Raw genomic sequence first — 20,888 nt, forward strand, 5'->3', positions numbered from 1 at the left:
GCTTAAGATTGAATTCTTTCTTCCTTTTGTTTTCTGCCCTCCTAAGTTTGGTCCAGAGGTTTGTGTAAGCTTCGTATAGGATGAGATTTGTACTGAGTTTTTGTTTGTTTGTTTGTTTTCCTCTGATGTGCAAGGCTGAGTAAGGTGGCAATCCTGTCTTCTGATGATTGGGTTTGTATTTTTGTTTTATTTGTTGTTTAGATGAGGCATCCTGCACAGGGTGCCACTGGTGGTTGGGTGATGCTGGGTTTTGTATTCAAGTGGTTTCCTTCGCGTGAGTTCTCACTATTTGATACTCCTCAGGGTTAGTTTTCTGGTAATCTAAGTTCTTGGAGTCAGTGCTCCCACTCCAAAGGCTCAGGACTTGATTTATGGTCAGGAATGAAGATTCCACTAGTGGTTAGCTATGGCATTAAGGGAGAGTTAAAAAAAAAAAATCCCCAAATGAGAAAACCAAAGATGAACCCTAGACAAGTGGCGGTTACAAAATCAGGCAAACAATAATTAAAATAATGGAATATAAATATATACATATATACCCATGAGCAAAGTGAAAACAGTCCAACAAAAATAAAGCACAGTAGATTGACCCAGTGAACAAAGTAAATCAAAAATTATATGTTTACCAGTTAAGAACAAAACTTACTAAAGCACAAACTGGAAAGCTAAACTAAAACAAGGGGACAAGCGGGGAATAAAGCAATCAATACAAAATTAACAAATATGTTGAGAGGAAAGGAAAGAAAGAAAAGAAAGAGAATAGATATGCTCAGTTAAATAGAGGTAGATGAGACAATGTAATGCTCAAAATTCTCCAAGTCAGGCTTCAGCAATACTTGAACCGTGAACTTCCAGTTGTTCAAGCTGGTTTTAGAAAAGGAAGAGGAACCAGAGACCAAATTGCCAATATCTGCTGGATCATCGAAAAAGCAAGAGAGTTCCAGAAAAACATCTATTTCTGCTTTATTGACTATGCCAAAGCCTTTGACTGTGTGGATCACAATGAACTGTGGAAAATTCTGAAAGAGATGGGAATACCAGACCACCTGACCTGCCTCTTGAGAAATTTGTATGCAGGTCATGAAGCAGCAGTTAGAACTGGACATGGAACAACAGACTGGTTCCAAATAGGAAAAGGAGTACGTCAACGCTATATATTGTCACCCTGCTTATATAACTTATCTGCAGAGTACATCACGAGAAATGCTGGGCTGGAAGAAGCACAAGCTGGAATCAAGATTGCTGGGAGAAATATCAATAACCTCAGGTATGCAGATGACACCACCCTTATGGCAGAAAGTGAAGAGGAACTAAAGCCTCTTGATGAAGGTAAAAGAGGAGAGTGAAAAAGTTGGCTTAAAACTCAACATTCAGAAAATGAAGATCATGGCATCCGGTCCCATCAGTTCATGGCAAATAGATGGGGAAACAGTGTCCGACTTTATTTTTTGGGGACTCCAAAATCACTGTAGATGGTGACTGCAGCCATGAAATTAAGACATTTATTATTCATTGGAAGAAAAGTTATGACCAACCTAGATAACATATTGAAAAGCAGGGACATTACTTTGCCAACAAAGGTCCGTCTAGTCAAGGCTATGGTTTTTCCAGTGGTCATGTATGGATATGAGAGTTGGATTGTGAAGAAAGCTGAGCACCGAAGAATTGATACCTTTGAACTGTGGTGTTGGAGAAGACTCTTGAGAGTCCCTTGGACTTCAAGGAGATCCAACCAGTCCATTCTGAAGGAGATCAGCCCTGGGATTTCTTTGGAAGGAATGATGCTAAAGCTGAAACTCCAGTACTTTGGCCACCTCATGCGAAGAGTTGACTCATTGGAAAAGACCCTGATGCTGGGAGGGGTTAGGGGCAGGAGGAGAAGGGGAGGACAGAGGATGAGATGGCTGGATGGCAGCACTGACTAGATGGATGTGAGTCTGAGTGTACTCTTGGAGTTGGTGATGGACAGGGAGGCCTGGCGTGCTGAGATTCATGGGGTCGCAAAGAGTCGGACATGACTGAGTGACTGAACTGAACTGAATTGAAGATGATTTATAAACATTAAAGATTAAGTGCAAGGGGAAAAGAACAGTAGGAAAGGCAAACAAAGGAATAAATGTAGAAAAAATATAATAGGTTTTTAAAAAGTTTAAAAATTAAAAGTTCTCATCTCCAATGTCCACAGCTATCAGAACTAGTGCGTTTTCTTTTGTGGGAGCTTTCAATGACCTTTTATATATTCCATAGACACAGAGTCTGCCTAGTTAATCATGTGGATTTAATCTGCAGCTTTTCCAGCTGTTGGGAAGATTTTGGGTCTTCCTCTTTAGCCACACTGCCCCTGGGTTTCAACTGTGGTTTTATTTCCACCTCTGCATGTGGGTCATCCACTGCGGTTTGCTCCTGAGTCTGCCCTGGAGGACTTCGGTTTGCCCCTGTGAGGGCCAGGTATGAAGGTGGTGCAGCTCCTTGAGTTGCAGGGGTTTTGGCAGCATCAGGTACTCAGGGGAGTTGGCAGCTAGGGAAGCAGGAAATATAGTGCCCTAGAAGGGTATGGCAACCAGTATTGGCCAATATGCTCCAGTATTCTTGCCTGGAGAACCCCTCTCCCTGACAGAGAAGCTGGTCAGGCCACAGTCTACAGGATCACAGAGTCGAACACAACTGAAGTGACTTGTGTGCATAGATGCAAGTCCTTTTTCTGTGGCAGCTCTGCCCCTGTGAGAGTTGAGTGCGAAGGTGGCACAGCTGTTTGACTTTCAGGGACCCTGGTGGCACTAAGTGTGCAGGGACAGGGACTTCCCCAACTGCAGGAGTTTCGGTCTTGTCAGAGTCTTTTTTCTAGCCTCTTGTAGCTGGTGATCAGCAGCCCTCTTTGGCTACTCTTCTCCTTAGCTCCACCCATTCGGGCACTCAGAGGACTCCCTTGCCTGGGGGTCCTTCTCTGTTGTTCGGCATGTGAGGCACATAGAGGGGCACCCAGTGGCTGGGGTCCTACTCTATAGATGTGTGCATCAGTCACTGAAAGGAGCACCCTGGGTGGGGTCCTACTCTGCAGTTCAGTGCGTCAGGCATTTGATGGGTCAGCTTCTCTGTTGTTCAGCTGGCAATGCTGGCATTGGGGAGAGAGAGGCTATTGTGATGTCTCCATCCCCTACATGTGACTCAACAGTATCACCTTGCTTCCGTGGCTGCCTGGCTTTCCTCCAAAGGCATTTCCCATCACAATCTTCTCCCTCACCTCCCCTCTATCTGTCTGTCTGCAGTCAACAGTAACCCTCGCCCTGGGATCGCTCCACATTCCCCAAATTCCAGCTCCAAGCTGCTGCATCTTACAGGGGACCCTCATCTCTGTCTGGGGTATGTATGGCTGTGGCAAGGATGTCTGATTCTCATTTCATTTAGGCTGTCACAGATCAGCTGTTTCACTCTCAGCCTTAAATGTTTTTCCTCTGACTCAGACAATTATCCCAATGTGGGGATTGGACCCTTGCTTTAGTTCCCCCACCCACCGAGGGCAGCTCCATTCCTTCTAACACTCCTGTTTTTCCCCCTAGTCCCTTTTTCCTACCAAGTTTTGTGTGGTTCTATATATTCTTTTCCTCTGGTCGGGTACTCCTGTCCACTCTCAATTGGTGTTCTGCAAGGATTTTTGTGTCTGAAGGTGTATTCCTGATGTATCCATGGAGAGAGATGTACTCCACATTCACTTACTCTTCCGCCATCTTGTTCTCTCCTTGAAGAATCTTTAAGATTTTGTTCTATGTGTTCTAGTCCTTTCCTGGCAAATTCTCCATTTATTCCATACTGATTATCTCTAGTAACGGCATTTTCCCTTTGTGTGTTTCATTATTTTTATGTATGAGCTAATTTTTGGTGAAGAATATTTACAGAAGGCCTCTCTGATTGACCTAAATTGTGCAAGCATCCCAAACGTGGTTTCAGCTGTGGTTCTGTTGTATTTACTGACTTCAAGTTAGTTTGTATACTAGAGTTTATACTTAGACTTTATGTACCATTTAGGTTTGCACACGTGTACAACATGGATAAGTGCTCCACAACTCTGTCAACTTCCCCACCCTGCCATAGACCGGACCAATATCATAGGTAGTGGCTGAATTTTTACTGGACTCTGTTTCAGGATGGTGTTCTTTTCTGTTCTTTCCTGGTTTTATAACTGAAACCATAAAGCACCTTTTCAGACTGCATGTCCTCAAAGGCCACATGGTCTCAACTTTTGCTCAGCCCCATGGCTTTAGATATGAATTTTCTTCTCATTTATAACACCTGAAGTTTTCACTCTCCTGTTTTTAGGCTCAGATATGTTTGTATCTTTATCATTTAAAACATTTTAAGTATCTGGAGTAGGACGGAGCTTCTGGTATCAAATCCTTGTTCTAATGGATAGAAATTCCATTGATGGAATATTTACAAAGGATGTTATTGGTCACAATGACAAAATAGAAGTAACATAATTTCAAGTGGTATAAATAGTGGTGGAGATAAAGTGGGTAAAGGTCTAAGGAATTGGGGTTATTGTGCAGGGACATCAAGGATAACACCCCTGAAAAGGTGATATTTGAACAGAGCCCTGGGTCAAGGGAGTGAGACATGCAAAGATCTCAGGTGACTTTGTCACCAATAGAAATCAGAGATCTTATAGTAGTTGTAGATATCCTTCCATGTTATTGCTTCCATGTAAACTCATCATTACTACTTTGAGTTGGCAATGCTTATGGAATGTCCCTCTTGATATTGTAACTTGATGCATTGAGAAGCATGTCACATGTCCTAAAATAGTTTTTAAGGCATTTTGACAACTGTATTTTGATGCAGAATGTACTTTTCCCCATTATAATTCTATAAATTTTATTTTATACCTTTAAAAATATCATCCTAAGAAAAGATCCAGAGTCTTTCCCAGGGTATCAGAGGGGTCCATGACACACAGGAACTTAATTAAATATCTCTGGCAGTCTCCAACAGTTAGTGGCTAAACATCTACGGAGGAACCAGCAAAGGATAGTCAGATTGAGTTTACATGGAGCCAACTGGATTATATATTTCTGCCATTAGGCAGAATAAGTTCTCAAATAGAAACTAACTTTAGTTAGGGATATAAAAAATTTTAAATTTACATTTTTGTACACCAGGATGCTTTGATACCAAAGGAAGAGATATTTCTTAGAAACAGTGATCAGCCATATCAAATATTGATGAAAATGGACACTTGTATTTGGCTAGATGGGAATTAAGTTACTCTTAACCGAATAAGAGCAATTTCAGTAGATTTTGGGAGGCCAGTATCTGGTTTGAATGGATAGAGAAGAAAATGGAGGTGAAGCAATAAATCAACTAATGGTATATTTTTGGGGAGAGTTTTGCTGTAAAGAGGAGCAGAGAAATTTGGAGAGATTGGAAGGAGATGTGGAACCAAGAGAAGTTTAAATTATTTTTAAAGATTGGTGATATCAGAGAGATGAGAATGATGAAAAAATCATGATGCAGGAGAGAGATGGATCACTGAAGAAGTGATAGGGGATGGAATCTGGTAGAGGGCTTGGTGTTAGAGTGAAGCAGGAATGATTCAATAATTATGACAAGAATCAGTCAGTGCCATTATTTAGATTTGTATATATCATGGTTTTCTGATTGTATATATCTTTTTAATGAAACAAAAGATGTTATCAATTGAGAGTGACTGGTGTGGATGTGTTTTGCATGTTTAAGAAGAGCAGGTGTGGTTTTAGAGATTAGAAGAAGTGTAGTGGACTGCTGAGCTGTGTCAAAAGCCCACTGAAGATCTGCGAGTATAAATTTTAAGTGAGATAGGTGTGCACACTTGTGAGATTTCCTTTAAAGGCAGCCATGGGCTGTGCAGAGGTGAGTTTGGGGTTTGATTTTTCCAAGGGCTAAAGGGGAAAATAGAGAATAAGCAATTATTTTAGTCAATTCGCACTGCTATCACAAAGTATTAGATGACTTATAAAAAATAGAAATTTACTTCTCACATTTCTGGAGGCTGGAATTCTAAGACCAGGTTGTCAGCATAGTTGGGTCTGGTAAGCCCTCTCTACTAGACTGCAAACTCTGACTTCTTGTATATTCACATGGTAGAAAGAGAGCTATTCTGGACTCTCTTTTAGAAGGGCACAAATCCTGTTCATGAGGGCTTCACTCTCATGACTAAATCAACTTCCAAAGGCCCCTACCTCTCAATATCATCACACTTGGGGTTAAGATTTCAACATGTGAATTTTAGGGGAAGAAAAAAATTCAATCCATAACAGACATTGAGGAAATTGAGTCCATAAGAAAGTAATTATAAGGATGGCATGAACTTTGATTTGGGAAATAAAAGAATTGGAAACATGAAGAGGGTGATAGACTGTAAGCAAATGATAAGATCAATGAGATTGAGTAATGAATGGAACAGAAGTATTACACATAAGAAGATGGAAATATAGGAAGTATTATCATTCCAGAGTGTTGTTCTAGAGATCTCTGTTTGGAGGAAAAGCAAATATTGATGCAAGTTCTATGAAGTCATAGATGTCATAATTAAAAGTCTCAGTGACTGAAGTAGAGAAAAACATTACTGGAATTGGGAAGGTCATGACACAGAGATGCAGGGTAGAATGAATCACCTACATGGATGATGAAGACCCTGAGAATAGTGAAATGATAGCAGTGGATGGAAAGAGGGTGTGTGAGGTTCTGAAATCTGTAAGGAATGACTGGAATGGTGATTGGTGATTGATAATGAGAAAGGACTGTGGATAGAAAACTGCTGGCAGAGTCACTGGGTGTTCTGATGGAGGAGGGAAAGTGTGTAGAGGCAACAACCAGAGAAAGACAAAATGTCACAACAAGGTCAAATTGTAAAAAGGAGGAAGAGCAGATTAATAAAGACAAAAAACTGATTTTAAATAAAATGAAAACAAAAATGGAGTAGGAAGGATAAAAAGATGAAAGATAGATTCTTCTATAAAAATTCCAAATTAAATAAAGCAGTGGCAAAAATAATTAAGGAAAAAGATAAAATAGGACAAAAGTAAGGATGAGGAACCAAACATAGTCATGGTAATAGAGCAGGGTAAAAGAGTAATAAGAAAATACTATGTGTAACTCTTTGGAAATAATTTTTTTTTTCTTCTAATTTTATTTTATTTTTAAACTTTACATAATTGTATTAGTTTTGCCAAATATCAAAATGAATCCGCCACAGGTATACATGTGTTCCCCATCCTGAACCCTCCTCCCTCCTCCCTCCCCATACCATCCCTCTGGGTCGTCCCAGTGCACTAGGCCCAAGCATCCAGTATCGTGCATCGAACCTGGACTGGCAACTCGTTTCTTACATGATATTTTACATGTTTCAATGCCATTCTCCCAAATCTTCCCACCCTCTCCCTCTCCCACAGAGTCCATAAGACTGTTCTATACATCAGTGTCTCTTTTGCTGTCTCGTACACCGGGTTATTGTTACCATCTTTCTAAATTCCATATATATGCGTTAGTATACTGTATTTATGTTTTTCCTTCTGGCTTACTTCACTCTGTATAATAGGCTCCAGTTTCATCCACCTCATTAGAACTGATTCAAATGTATTCTTTTTAATGGCTGAGTAATCTACTGGGCATGCATGGTGTCTTAGCAAAATAGCAACTAAAACTGACAAGAAAGCAAGTAGAAAACTTGAATTGATTAGTTGCCATTTAAATTTGTGTAAGATCATGATATATCATTTAAAGAAAGGCAACAGATTCAGGAGGTTTTAGAGCAATTTATATACCTCTTAAAGAAGAGTAGATTTCTTAATTGTTTAAAACATTCCAAGTATAGAAAAAGAAGCAGAGTTCAAAGATCTTATTTTATAAAGTTGTTATTGTTCAGTCACTAAGTCGTGTCTGACTCTTTGCAACCCCATGGACTGCAGCTTGCCAGGCTTCCTTGTCCTTTACCATCTCCCAGAATTTGCTCAAACTGATGTACATCGAGTTGATGAGGCCATCCAACCATCCCATCCTCTGTCCTATTTTAACCATTAATCCTATTTTAACCACCCCCATCCTCCACTTCTCCTCCTGCCCTCCATCTTTCCCAGCATCAGGGTCTTTTCCAATGAGTTGGCTCTTTGCATCAGGTGGCCAAGGTATTGGAACTTCAGCTTCAGCATCAGTCCTTCCAATGAATATTCAGGGTTGATTTCCTTTAGGATTGACTGGTTGGATCTCCTTGCAGTACAAAGTACTCTGAAGAGTCTTCTCCAATACTACAGTTTTGAAGCATCAATTCTTTGGTGCTTAGCCTACTTTATGATCCAGCTCTTAGATCTGTACATGACCACTGGAAAAACCAAAGCTTTGACTGCTGCTGCTGCTAAGTCGCTTCAGTCGTGTCTGACTCTGTGCCACCCCAGAGATGGCAGCCCACCAGGCTCCCCTGTCCTTGGGATTCTCCAGGCAAGAACACTGGAGTGGGTTGCCATTTCCTTCTCCAATGCATGAAAGTGAAAAGTGAAAGTGAAGTCACTCAGTCGTGTCTGACTCCTAGCAACCCCATGGACTGCAGCTTACCAGGCTCCTCCGTCCATGGGATTTTCCAGGCAAGAGTACTGGAGTGGGTTGCCTTTGCCTTCTCTGAAGCTTTGACTAGATGCTTTCAAACTGTAGTGCTGGAGAAGACTCCCGAGTACTCAGGTTGCTAGTAGATGGAACCATCAGATCAGATCAGATCAGTCACTCAGTCGTGTCCGACTCTTTGCAACCCCATGAATCGCAGCACGCCAGGCCTCCCTGTCCATCACCAACTCCCGGAGTTCACTGAGACTCACGACCATCGAGTCAGTGATGCCATCTAGCCATCTCATCCTCTTTCGTCCCCTTCTCCTCCTGCCCCCCAATCTTTTGGAGTCTTTTCCAATGAGTCAACTCTTCGCATGAGGTGGCCAAAGTACTGGAGTTTCAGCTTTAGCATCATTCCTTCCAAAGAAATCCCAGGGCTGATCTCCTTCAGAATGGACTGGTTGGATCTCCTTGCAGTCCAAGGGACTCTCAACGGTCTTCTCCAACACCACAGTTCAAAAGCATCAATTCTTCGGGGCTCAGCCTTTTTCACAGTCCAACTCTTACATCCATACCTGACCACAGGAAAAACCATAGCCTTGACTAGATGAACCTTTGTTGGCAAAGTAATGTCTCTGCTTTTGAACATGCTATCTAGAAACCATAGATTTTAGAAATTCAGATTTAGATTTCCTTCTAAGTAAACAATGATAATGTGACAGCTTTAAGAAAACATAACCTTTAAGAAAATAACACTTTCCTAGACACATACCAAACATATATATACACACAGACACACACACACATATATATATATATAGAAGAAGGAAATGGCAACCCACTCCAGTGTTCCTGCCTGGAGATTCCCAGGGATGGGGGAGCCTGGTGGGCTGCCATCTATGGGGTCTCACAGAGTCGGACACAACTGAAGCGACTTAGCAGTAGTATATATATATATATATAATTATATATATATATGAAGTAATGCAAATGTTAAGATCTAGGTAATAGCTCTTTACATATCCATCAAATGATATGTGTGACATGGGTTGTGAAGCTCTAAGGTAGTATTTAGCAATTTAAGTGCAACATTATTATGGGTCACATTGCTTATTTTTAAAAATTCTATTTAATCCTTCTTTGCTTGACTGAAGAGTAGGCCAATGACTTGATTCATCTGGTATAGTTTTCATGTCTAATTTTGTATTATCTCAAACCTTGCCTGATTAATACAATTCAAAAGAAGTGAGTTGTAGGAGACTGGGATATCAAACAATCATGTTCAATGGAGCCTGCATCTTTGAATGTCTGAATTTTTGAAAGATAATGTGTGGGGTAGGGGCTGGTTGCCACCAAGTTCAGACCATAAATATCTGGTCAAGATTTGTGGGGAGCTGATTAAACTTGATGTTGCTGACCGACTGTTTCTAACTGCAGCATTGCCAATTGAGTCACATTTTTCCCAACTGGTCTCTGGAGTATCCTTGCTTATTTACAGTCATGACTTTCTACCAGCTCTGTTATTCACCCAACCCCTTGTCCCCACTACCTTAATATGATTCCTAATCTTCTTCCCTTCAAAGGCAGGTCATCTCAAAGGCAGGAGACATGTCATCTCTTATATTCTCTTTGCCCAAATGATGGCATGAAAAGTCACCTGGAACTTAGTTTTTTTGGTTTCAAGGGAAACCACATTCTTGAAAAATAGCTGAATTAGTAATAGCAGTAGGAATAGTAAATGTTTAAAAGGCAACTGTGAACAAGAAAATTAAAAGCTTTTTTCTATTTTCTTCTCCACTGTGATCTCTAAAATCTTTCCCCAATTTTCTACTTATAAAACATAGTCAATATTCATTCATGGTCCCTATGTTCTAGAACAGGAGTTCCCAACCCCTTTTTAGGAACTGGGCTGCAGAGCAGGAGGTGAGCAGTGAACCAGCAAGCTTCATGTGTATTTAGAGCCACTCCTTCTCACTTTCATTACTGCCTGACAATGTCAGATCACTGGCAGCATTAGAGTCTTGGATGGTGACTACAGCTATGAAATTAAAAGACGTTTGCTTCTTGGAAGAAAAGCTATGACAAACCTAGACAGCATAGTAAGAGACATCATTTTGCTGACAAAGGTCTGCATAGTCAAAGCTATGGTTTTTCCAGTAGTCATGTATGGATGTGAGAGCTGGATCATAAAGAAGGCTGAGTGCCCAAGAATTGATACTTTCAAATCGTGGTGCTGGAGAAGACTCTTGGAGTCCCTTGGACAGCAAAGAGATCAAACCAGTCAATCATAAAGGAAATCAGTCCTGAATAATTCATTGGAAGGACTGATGCTAAAGCTGAAGCTCCAAAACTTTAGCTACCTGATGTGAAGTGCCAACTCACTGAAAAGACCCTGAGGCTGGGAAAAATTGAGGGCAAGAGGAGAAGGGGTGACAGAGAATGAGATGGTTGGATGGCATCATCAACTCAATGGACATGAGTTTGAGCAAACTCTGGGAGATAGTGAAGGACAAGGAAACCTGGCATGCATTGCAAAGAGTGGGATATGGCTGAATGACTTAACGGCAAGGAGCAAAAGCCCTACTGTGAAATGTACATGTGAGGGATCTAGGTTGTGTATTCCTTATGAGAATCTAGTGTCTGATGATCTAAGGTGGAGCTGAGGCAGTGATGTTAGGCCTGGGGAGTGGGTGCAAATACAGATTATCATTAGTATAGAGGTTTGACTGCACAGAGACCATAGTAAATCAACTGCTTGCAGACTTATATCAAAACCCTATCAGTGAGTGGCAAGTGACAATTAAGCTGCATTTGGTGGCGGGCTTTATAGTGGCAAGTGAGTTGATGTACTTCAGTTGTACAACTGCATCTGGTGGCAGGCTTTAAGTCAGAATTCAACACTTATTTTAGTCTGCCCATGGCCTGCCCATTATTTCATTTACCATTTTGTCCATGCCTCTTTCCCACACTGTGCATTTATCTCAGTCACAGTTTTTGCAAGCCCACAAGCCAACCCTAGCCAAAATGAGTAAAAAGCAAGTGTCTCTAGAGAGCGTCTTTGAAAAGGAGGAAAGATCCAATGATGAGGCAGCAGAAGACCTTAAGACTGCCAACAAAAAGAAAGTTGCATTTAAAAGAAGATACCAAGAGTCCTTCTTAAATTATGGCTTCATTGCAACAGGTAATTCATATTCTCCAGGCCTACTTTTTATAATACTATCCAATGAAGCCATGAAACCTTCAAAATTGCTTCACCACATGGAGACCAAACACCCTGCATTAAAAGACAAGCCATTGGAGTTTTTCAAAAGAAAAAAAAAAAACCATGAACACAAAGAAGAGAAGCAATTATTGAAGGCCACCATTTCATCAAATGTGTCTGCATGGAGACCATCATTCTTGGTGGCTAACTATATTGCTAAAGCTAGGAAACCCTTTACTATTGGTGAAGAATTAATCTGGACTGCTGTAAGGACATTTGTTGTGAACTTTTAAGAGAGGCTACACTTTCAAAGGTGGCAAGTATTCCTCTTTTGGCTAGCACTATAACTAGACAAATTGATGAAATAGCAGAGGATATTGAGGCACAACTGTTAGACAGGATTAATGAGTCACTGTAGTTTGCAATCCAGGTTGACAACTCTACTGATGTTGACAACAAGGCAACAAAGCTTGTTTTTAGGGGATACATTTTCAGGAGTATGTGCATGAGCCTATGTCATGTGCCTTTTTTATTGTAAACCAACACTACAACTGCAGAACTATTTTAGTCTGAATGAACACATATCAGGAAAACTGAATTGATCATTTTGTGTTGGTACATCCATGGACAGAGCGGCTGCCACAACTGGATTGCCTTCTGGTTTCACTACTTGGATCAAAGAGGTCACTTCTGAATGTGGATCTGTGCTTCTTAATTTGATTCTATGCACTGTGTTATCCATACAGAAATGCTGGCTAAATGAAAACTGTTGCCTGAATTTAACAGAGTTTTGCAGGCTATGATTAAAATGATCAACCACATTTAAGTACATGCCCTTAACTCATGTCTGTTTGTGCAGCTCTGTGAGGAGATATATGTAGAACACACACATCTTCTCTTATACAGAGAGGTAAGATAGCTTTATAAAGGTAGATCACTGGCCAGAGTTCTTGAGTTACAAGAGCTACCCCCAGAGATTTCTTTTAGGAAAACAGTCACCACTGGCAGACATTTCAGTAACACAGAACGAGTCATATTCAACCTGCTTAATGAACTTAATTTGTCACTTCATGGCAGAATGAAAACTCTGTTCAAATCAGAGGATAAAGTGTCTGCATTCAAAGCCAAATTGGAATTATGAGGGCAACAAGTGAACATTGGGAGTTTTGATATGTTTTAAACATTAGCAGAGATTTTGAAAGAGACTGAGTGAAGACCTTCTTTCTCCCAGCTGGTTCACGATCACCTATCTCAGCTTTCAAAAGAGTTGGAGCATTAATTCCCAATCAAAAAAGATGTCCAAACTGGCAAGGAGTGATCTGTGACCCATTTGTGAATAAACCAGGTGAATAAACTTTGTCTGTGCTAGAAGAGGATCAACTGCTTGAGATCACAAATGATGGTGGCCTTGAAAGTATGTTTGAGACAACTTCAAATCTCAATACATTCTGGATTCAAGTGGAATATGCTGAGATTGCCAAAAAAGCACTGAAAAGCTTGGTTCCATTTTCAACATCTTACCTCTGTGTAGCAGGGCTTTCTCTAGTGACAGCAACCAAAATAAGATTACAGAGTGGACTGGACACAAACAACACACTTCATGTGTCACTGTCTCCCATCACCCCCAGATGGGACTGTCTAGTTGCAGGAAAACAAGCTCCAGTATCCCACTGATTCTGCATTATGGTGAATTGTATAATTATTTTATTATATATTATAATGTATAATAATAATAGAAATAAAGTGTACAATCAATGTAATGTGTTTGAATCATCCTGAAGTCACCCTCCATCCCATTCTGTGGAAAATTTTCTTCCACAAAACCAGTCTTTTGTGCTAGAAATGTTGGGGATCACTCTTCTAGAAGACTCTCTATGAACTCTGAATTAGCAAATACTGAATCATTACTCCAAGGAGAAACACAGGGTTATGTTCCTGTGACCTTCGTGTCATATTTTCATCAATCCACGCTTGCTTGGATTGCTTGCTTCTGTTTAAAGACACTTGTTTACCATACAGAGCTGACCCACTAACATTGAGCTCATGGCTGACAGCACTGTAACACAAGCTTAAATGAGATTTAATTGACACAAATATTTTCTTCAGAAGGCACATCACTGTCTTCTTGCAATTAGGAATACAAGACAACACTTCAGCACTAAGCTTAGGGGCCAACTTAAACAGGAAGCACAAAAAATGTGAGAAAAGTGGCACACTAAGGAGACTGAGAAAAGAACACTTGTTTACAGTATTTGAACTGAAACAAGAAGGTTGATTTTTTTCGTATCTTACCTGGGAGTATGTGGGTTGGATAAGCCAAATATTTTGCAATTCTGCACATGTCTGCACATGACTGTTAAAATGCTATGAGTATTGACTTTGGAGTTATAAATAAATTCTAGTGGGTGAGTGAATTCACAAATATGAAATCTGTGAATAATGATGACCAACTGTACCTTTATTATTGGTAAATCCCTGCTAAATATCTCTATATTCTTGCCTCTAAATTGTCACAGTTAATTTTTGGTTTATATACTTGTAGTGGCACCCCTCTGTCCCACTCACCTGTAAAACCAATGAGGCAGTTGGAACACTGATATGTTGGGATTAGGTTTTACAGCACGTCTGTGACAAATCCAGGACTAGCCCACAGATCTAAAGATGTGTGATCTAGTGGCTATTCAATCAAATCACATGACTTTAAAGGCTTCCACTCCAGCATGTGTGAGTTTCCTTTCAGAGGTGTGTGTGTCCTGAGCATGATTATCATTGTCTGGTACTCTGTTAGAAGAAAAGGGAAGCATCCAGAAAACCCCCATTCACCTTCTGACTTTAGTTCATGAATCCTTTGTGGATTAAACTGTAGATTGTGCCCATTAAAAATTCAAATGAACGTGATGTTGAGCAAAATCAAGCATATGAGACTTAATGAATGTATCATATGAATTAGCTCTGGAGTAGTAGGATTGAGGCTAGGTACAGCTGATTGAGAAGTGGCCCTTAGTAAGACAGGTAGGAGGTGGGGAAACCCTTCAACAGACTGATGACCTAGAACAGAACATGGCAGCTCCTACACAGTTGCCTTCCCTGGCTCACAGAGACGAAAGTGGAAGCCACTAGAAAAACTATTTTATCAAGGCTCAGGAATCCTGTCTTGTAGCTTTAACATCTACTTTAAGAAATAGCCTCCACTGGGATGTCCTTTCCCGTTTGACAGCATTTGTGTTCATGATAGTTCTGTTTCATTTTTATGCTTTTTTCTTTCTGTGAGGATCTCCCTCCTTTATCCTGCCTATGGGCTTCTTGCTTTGAGATGCAAACACTGTTTTATCTTGTTTGGATATTAGTAAATTCACTGCTTGGAATTTCTTTTGTGCTCTTTGGTAAAAACTAATTTCTTTCATGGAAGCAAATTTTTATAATTAGAATGTTATTATTTATCTTCATTTTCCCAAAAGCCAATCTCCCACTGAAATTATTCAAGAAATATGTGTCATATGCTTAAAACATGCTTCCTAAATTTCTCTAAAGGAAATATTGAACATTACCAGTAAAAGTTCAGTACTGTGTCCCAACAGCTATTGGCTTGCCCATGACGGTTCTAGTTTATGTCTATTGTCCCAACAAAATTATTCAAAACACCTCCTCTCACTTGTGGATGACAAGTTATAGGGTTATTTTATAGATAATACCAATGTAAGAAATAAAAAAGGAAGTACTGATAAAGTTGGCATTTCCAAACCGTCCTAGACCAGGTTTACACATAAATATACAAGCAGCTTATGCAGCTCAATACGAGAAAAATGAACAACCCAATCAAAAAGTGGAGAAAAGGCCTAGACAGACATTTTTCCAAAGAAGACATACAGATGGCTAAGAAACACATGGAAAGATGCTCAGCATCACTCTATTAGAGAAATGTAAATCAAAACCACAATGAGGTGTCATCTCATGCCAGTCAGAATGGCCATCATCAAAAAGTCTACAAACAAAAAATTCTGGAGAGGGTGTGGAGAAAAGGAAACTCTCTTACACTGCTGGTGGGAATGTAAACTGATACAGTCACTATGGAGAACAGTGTGGTGATTCCTTAAAAACTGAGAATAGAACTGCCGTATGACCCAGCAATGTACTGCTGGGCATACACACTGAAGAAACCAGAATTGAAAGACACACATGTACCCCAATGTTCATTGCAGCACTGTTTACATTAGCTAGGACATGGAAGCAACCTAGATGTCCATCAGCAGATGAATGGATAAGGAAGTTGGGGTACATATACACAATGAAAAATTACTTAGCTATAAAAATGAATGCATTTGAGTCAGTTCTAATGAGGTGGATGAACCTGGAGCCTATTATACAGAGTGAAGTAAGTCAGAAAGAGAAAGACAAATATTGTATTTTAACACATATATATGGAATTTAGAAAGATGGTACCAAAGATCTTACATGCAGGGCAGAAAGGAGACACAGATTTAAAGAACAGACTATTAGTCTAAGTGGGAAAATGTGAGGATGGGATGATTTGAGACAATAGCACTGAAACATGTATCTTACCATATATAAAACAGATGACCAGTGCAAGTTCAATGCATGAAGCAGGGCATCCAAAGCTGGTGCTCTGGGACAATTCAGAGGGATAGGGTGGGAAGGGAGGTGAGAGGGAGGTTCAGATTAGGGGGGACACATGTATAACTGTGGCTGATTCATGTTGATGAGTGGCAAAAACCATCACAATATTGTAAAGTAATTATCCTGAAATCAAAATAAATTAATTAATTTTACAAAAAAGGAAAAGAAATAATTGGCTGGAGTTTATATCATCCTAAAATTTAAAAATTATCTTTTTTTTCCTTTAGAACTTCTTTGACTTTTAAGGCTAGTTGTGTTATAAGACTAACAGACCTCCTTCTAATACTTGTTGAGTTATTCTATGCTTTAAATATTTTTAACTACAAAAGTAGCAGACCTTTGTTGCAGAAATTTTAGAAAATGCAAACAAGCTAACAGGAGAAAATAAAAACCATCTAACATCTTTTCACTTGGATAATCACTGTTAATATTTATTTTATATCTACCATATTCTTTTCCTCTAGAAATCATAGCTATATTGTATCACATAATATCTGTATTTTATAATTATAAAAATACAATTTTGGAGTCTATTGATTTTTAATTTGCTGTTTCACTAACAAAATATTTTGATTCTTTTTCCATTGTTAAATATTCTCCTACAAGAGCAAGTAGAACAGAATGTTGAACAGTATTAATTATTTGAATTTGCCATAATTTATTATAATCTTAGCCTTTTTGAGATCTTTCCCCAAAGAAGGTAAAACAATGAGGGCAGGGGCTTAAGTTAAAGCTGCCTGGACTTCAGACAGACGTAAAGAAGAGGTTACATGCTAGGACTGCACTGGGGGACAGTCCTGGATGGTTGCAGTGTTCAATATTCTGACAGTAAGAGGCCTAATGAAATGATCTCTTGAGATTCATTTCTCTCCCTCATTTGTTATTTCTGTGATAATTTAATATATATAAAGGAAACTGACACTTGATTAATCATTAATCAATTAATTATTAATTAATTATCATTGCTGCTGATGCTGCTAAGTCGCTTCAGTTGTGTCCGACTCTGTGCGACCCCAGAGACGGCAGCCCACCAGGCTCCCCAGTCCCTGGGATTCTCCAGGCAAGAACACTGGAGTGGGTTGCCATTTCCTTTTCCAATGCGTGAAAGTGAAGTCACTCAGTCGTGTCTGACTTAGTGACCCGGTGGACTGCAGCCTACCAGGCTCTTCTGTCCATGGGATTTTCCAGGCAAGTGTACTGGAGTGGAGTGCCATTGCCTTCTCCATAATTATCATTAATCATTATTAATTAATTAATTATCATTAATTATTAATACTCATTTTAATTTAAGATTGACTCTATTATTGTGCTTCTTAATAGCAGGAGTAGAACTTACTTTCTGCAGCCTTAATAATACCATGCAATTATGGGGAGGGAGGTGGGAGGGGGTTCAGGATTGGGAACACGTGTACACCTGTGGCGGATTCATGTTGATGTATGGCAAAACCAATACAATATTTTAAAGTAATTAGCCTCTAATTAAAATACATAAATTTAAATTAAAAAATAAATGCTTTTAATTAAATGCTTCCTTATTAGCCATAAAAATCTCAAATTGTGAAATTGCTGGAACTCACTAGTTGATAGTTTGCATAAATATCATAATGAATTATTTTTGGTAGTGAAAATATTGTTTCATTTTCATAATTTTGTTTGGCTTCTAGTTATTTTAGCAGTATTAATTTAATATTGTTTGCTGTTCAGTCATTTAAATCATGTCCAACTCCTTGTGACCCCATGGACTGCAGCATGCCAGGCTTCCCTGTCCTCTATCTCCCAGAGTTTGCTCAAACTCATGTCCATGGAGTCAGTGACACCATCTGATCATCTCATCCTCTGCTGCCTGCTTCTCCGCCTGCCCTCAGTTTTCCCCAGGATCAGGGTCTTTTCCAATGAGTCGGCTCTTCTCATCAGGTGGCCAAAGTATTGGAGCTTCAGCTTCAACACCAGTCCTTCCAATGAATATTCAGGATTGATTTTCTTTAGGATTGACTGGTTTGATCTCTTTGCAGTCCAAGTGACTCTTAACAGTCTTCTCCAGCACAATTCAAAAGTATCAGCTCTTTGGCACTCAGCCTTCTTCATGGTCCAACTCTCACATTCTTACATGACTACTGGAAAAACCATAGCTTTGACTATATGGATCTGTCAGCAAAGTGATGCCTGCTTTTTAAATGTTTAACTTTGTCATGGCTTTCCTTCCAAGGAGTAAGCATCTTTAAATTTCATGACTACAGTCACTGTCCACAGTGAGTTTGGAGCCAAAGAAAATAAAATCTGTCAACGTTTCCACTTTTCTCTCTTCTATTTGCCATGAAGTTATGGGACAGGGTGCTGTATTCTCATTAAGCCATCTTTTTCACTCTCCTGTTTCACCCCCATCAAGAGGCTCTTTAGTTCCTCTTCACTTTCTGCCATTAAAGTGTGCCATCTGCATATCTCAGGTTGTTAATTTTTCTGCTGGCAATTTTGATTCCAATGCCAGGTTGGTGAGTCATCCAATCTGGCATTTCACATGATGTACTCTGCTTATAAGTTATATAAATAGTGTGACTGTATACAGCCTTGTTATACTCCTTATTCAAACTCTGAGCCAGTCTGTTGTTCAATGTCTGATTCTAACTATTGTTTCTTGACCCACATACAGGTTTCTCAGTAGACAGGCAAGGTGGTCTGGTATCCACATCTCTCAAAGAATTTTCTGCAGCTCGTTGTGATCCACACAGTTCAAGGCTTTGTAGTCAATGAAGCAGAAGTAGATGTTTTGGTGGAATTCCCTTGCTTTCTCTGCAATCTAGTGGATGTTGGCAACTTAATCTCTAGTTCCTCTGCCTTTTCAAAACCCAGCTTATACATCTGGAAGGTCTCGGTTCACTGTACTGCTGAAGCCTCACTTGAAAGATTTTTAAGTGTTACCTTGCTAGTATATGAAATGAGTGCAATTGTATGGTAATTTGAACATCCTTTGGCATTGCCCTTCTTAGGAATTGGAATGAAAAATGACATTTTCCAGTCCTGTGGCCACTGCTGAGTTCTCCAAATTTGCTGGCATACCATGAACAGCACTTGAACAGCATCATCATTCAGGATTTGCAATAGGTCAGCTGGAATTCCATCACTTCCCCTAGCTTTGTTTGTAGTGATGCTTCCTACGGCCCAGTTGACTTCACAATCCAGGATATCTGGTTCTAGGTGAGTGGCCACACCATCATGGTTATCTGGTTTTACACCTTTTTTGTATAGTTCTTCTGTGTATTCCTGCCACCTCTTCTTAATCTCTTCTGCTTTTGTTTGACTTCTAATTATTTTAACAGTATTAATACAAAAACAATAAACTTTGAAATTCACTATAAGTAGAAGATAAACTGCCTTGTATTTTCAAATACAGCTCTGACAACTATCAACTTTCTGTGGTATTTTTTTCATCTAGCCTCTTTTGTCAAGAATATTTGATGCTAGCAGGATTTTATTGAGGCACAGTTTACACATAGAAAAATGCACAAATCTTAATGTATAGTTTGATGAATTTTGACGAATGGAGCTACCATTGCAATCAAGTTTTAGAACATATCCATTAGCCCAGTTCCCTGGTGCTCTTTCTTAGTTAATTTTTGCCCTGTTCCCCTCTCCAGCCTCCTCCTTCCCCAAACAGGTAACCATTATTCTGAACAATCACTATGGATAAATTCTGGCTGTTTTTAAACTTCATATCAATAGAATCATATATGTACATATATATAGTGTGTACATTTTTGTGTGTTGTTTCTTTTGGTTAGCATAAGTATTGTTTTTGTTTGTTTGTTTATTTCTCCTCACCTTGTTTTTAGATTCATCCATATTGCTGGGTATAAATCGTGTTCATTTTTATCGCTGAGTAGTATTTTGTTGTCTGGATATATCAAAGTTTATTTGTCCATTCTTTGAGCTTTCAGTACTCAAAATTCTTTGAGTTTTCAGTATGGGGCTATTATGAATAAACTGCTCTGAATAATCTTGTGCAAGCTATTTTGTGGACTTGAGTTTCATCTCTCCAGGGTGTCATTTCCTTTGTTGGAATTACTTTTTTCTTATATTATATCTGTCATTTGTGCTTAAAGAGATTCTAGCAAGTAGTTGGGGGACAAATTTTTGACAAATAGGCATTTACCAAGACAACTTACTTGAGTTACTTCTTATATCAGAAAACACTTTGTATTGAAATGATAGATTATGCTAATATTATTCTAAGGTCAAAATGTAGGACTTTGTGTCAGCAAATTACTTTTTGAGATTTATGAAGTGTCCACTGTGAGCATCTTCTTAGCTTGAATTGGCTTTAAGAGAATTATCAAACAACTCAAGCATTAAATATGAGTACTACTAAAAAAAAAAAAAATCAGCTCTATTACACTAATTTCTTACTTGTTTTTCTCCTCAATGGTGGAACTCAAGATTTGAAAGTTTGAGTGAAATACTGTTACAAGTCACTAATGGGAACAATAGG

The sequence above is a fragment of the Bos indicus genome, chromosome 13 (assembly GCF_029378745.1).
Source record: "Bos indicus isolate NIAB-ARS_2022 breed Sahiwal x Tharparkar chromosome 13, NIAB-ARS_B.indTharparkar_mat_pri_1.0, whole genome shotgun sequence".
Lineage (NCBI taxonomy): Eukaryota > Metazoa > Chordata > Mammalia > Artiodactyla > Bovidae > Bos > Bos indicus.